The 2,855-nt window shown below is 49.4% G+C and overlaps 1 pseudogene; it reads left to right on the plus strand.

The window, feature by feature from the left end:
* The window catches only part of LOC108282010, a 31,919-nt pseudogene that overhangs the window by 26,414 nt on the left and 2,650 nt on the right, over nucleotides 1-2,855 (plus strand).

Consider the following 2,855-nt stretch of genomic DNA (forward strand, 5'->3'; position numbering starts at 1 on the left):
TCTTCTGCTTGATCTATTTGGCTGTTGAAACTTGTATATGTCTCGTGAAGTTCTCGTGCTGTGTTTTTCAGCTCCATCAAGTCGTTTATGTTCTCTAAGTTGGTTATTCTAGTTAGCATTTCATGTAACCTTTTTAGAAGGTTCTTAGTTTCTTTGCATTAGGTTAGAGCATGGTCTTTTAACTCAAAGAAGTTTATTACTCACCTTCTGAAGCTGGCTTCTGTCAATTCTTCAGATTCATTCTCTTTTTGTTCCCTTGTTGGTGAGGAGTGGTGATCCCTGGGAGGAAAGGAGGTTTCTGTTCTCTGATGATTTCATCCTTTTTGCGCTGTTTCTTCCCATCTGCGTGGATTTATCTCCCTTTAATCTTTGAAGTTGGTGATTTCAGGAGGAGTCTTTGAGTGGCGTTTTTTTTTCTGTTGAGGTTGGAGCTGCATCTTTTTTTGGCCTGTAGAGGGCGTTGCTGGGCTCTTGGGTTGGGTCAGGTTGTTAGGTGGGTGGTCCTTCCCTGGAATTTGTTTGCAGGTGCGATTGGCCCCGCCTTCCCAATGGGGTCTCTCCCAGAGCTCAATCTTCCTGGTTGGGGTCAAGCTAGTGTATTTGCTGCCAAGCTCTCTAGCAAGGGCTTCAGTTTGAGCTCTGTGGAGGTGAGGCCTGCCAGGCCTTCGGGTCTGTTTCCCTGCTTTGGACTCTGCCTCCCTCTGTGGGACTGTCTGTCCTGCTGGCGTTAGTGGAAACTCCCTTCCAGGTCCCTGTGACCATCTGTCAGGCCTGGTGGTAGCTGCCGCCCAGATTTCCATTCGCTACCCCCGGCGCTCCAGTCTGGCAGGGCTCTTGTGGACCGTGGGTTGCAGGAGGGGTGAGGTAAGCACAGGATCCGAAACGGAGCCCCAAGGGGGTGAAGTCCCCCGACCCTCCGAGCCAGCTGCACCTTTCAGGTGGGGACGTGCCCCCCTACTTTGATTTGCCCCCCCGGGTGGCTCTCACCCTGCTGCTCCTTCCCTGGGCCTAAATTCAGTGCCCTATGAGTCCCACAGAAAAGAACCTGGCACCTCGTTTGGAATCGTGAAGTCCTTTAGCTCTCTGAGTCTCATTCGCTGGGAGTTGCATTCAGGTGCTGGCTTCTCTTGGCCATCTTGGCGCCTCCCTCCCTAATTTTTGTATTTTTGCTAGAGCCGGGGTTTCACCATCTTGGCCTGGTCTTGAACTCCTGACTTCATGATCCATCTGCCTCAGCCTCCCAAAGTGCTGGGATTACAGGCATGAGCCACCGTGCCCAGCCAGGTATTTCTTTTTCTTTCTTTTTTTTTTTTTTTTGAGACGCAGTTTCACTCTTGTTACCCAGGCTGGAGTGCAATGGCGCGATCTCGGCTCNTGTTTTGTATTTTTAGTAGAGACGGGGTTTCACCATGTTGACCAGGATGGTCTCGATCTCTTGACCTCGTGATCCACCCGCCTTGGCCTCCCAAAGTGCTGGGATTACTGGCGTGAGCCACTGCGCCTGGCCCAGCCAGGTATTTCTTTATAGCAATGCGAGAATGGACTAATACAGGGCCTCATCTCCTCATCTGTTACATGGGATTGTCTTAGTTCTTGGATCACTGCAGCCTCCGCCTCCAGTTTCAAGCAATTCTCATGCCTTAGCCTCCTGAGTAGCTGGGACCACAGGCATGTGCCACCATGCCTAGCTAATTTTTGTTTGTTTGTTTGTTTTTTGAGACAGAGTCTTGCTCTGTCACCCAGGCTGGAGTGCAATGATGTGATCTCTCTCAGCTCACTGCAACCTCCACTTCTCAGGTTCCAGCCATTCTCCTGCCTTAGCCTCCCGAGTAGCTGTGTGTCCCATCACACCTGGCTATTTTTTGGTATTTTTAGGAGAGACGAGGTTTCACTGTGTTAGCCAGGATGGTCTCAATCTCTTCACCTCAGGTGATCTGCCTGCCTCACCTGCCTCAGTCGCCCAAAGTGCTGGGATTATAGGCATGAGCCACCATATCTGAACAAACAATTCTTTCTCTAATTGTGGCAAAATATACACAATGTAAAATGTACCATCTTTTTTTTTTTTTTTTTTTTGAGACGGAGTTTTGCTCTTGTTGCCCAGGCTGGAGTGCAATGGCGCGATCTCAGCTCGCTGCAACCTCCGCCTCCCGGGTTCAAGCAACTCTCCTGCCTCAGCCTCCCGAGTAGCTGGGACTACAGGCGTGCGCCACCACGCTCAGTTTTTGTATCTTTAGCAGAGAAGGGGTTTCTTCATGTTGGTCAGGCTGGTCTCCAACTCCTGAGCTCAGGTGATCTGCCCACCTCGGCCTCCCAAAGTGCTGGAATTACAGGCATGAGCCACGGTGCCTGGTCAAAATGTACCGTCTTAATCTTTTTTTTTTTGGAGATGGAGTCTCGCTATTGAGAGATGAGGTTGCCCACGGTGGTCTCAAACTCCTGGCCTCCAAAAGCCTTGGCCTCCTAAAGCACTGGGATTGCAGGCATGAACCACTGCCCCCAGCCCATCTTGACAGTTTTTAAGTGCCCAGTTCAGTGACATTAAGTACATTTCACCTTGTTGTGCATCCGTCACCACTGTCCTTCTCCCAGATGTTTTCATCTTTCCAAACTGAAACTCTGTACCCATTGAGCAATAGTTCCCATTCCCTTCTTTCTCACAGTCCCTAGCAAGCACTATTGTACATTTTTGTCACTGTGAATTTGACTACACTGCATATGTGGTTATGCATTTCTGGCTGGAATTCCACAGAAATGATGCGTCCTTTTGAGTATAGCCTACGAAGGAATATATGATACGCTGTGCTGATGTTAACTGTGATCAGTTACACCCTGGGTCTTTTGTCTTTTTTTTT

Source organism: Cebus imitator, unplaced genomic scaffold, assembly GCF_001604975.1.
Source record: "Cebus imitator isolate Cc_AM_T3 unplaced genomic scaffold, Cebus_imitator-1.0 Scaffold234, whole genome shotgun sequence".
Taxonomy (NCBI): domain Eukaryota; kingdom Metazoa; phylum Chordata; class Mammalia; order Primates; family Cebidae; genus Cebus; species Cebus imitator.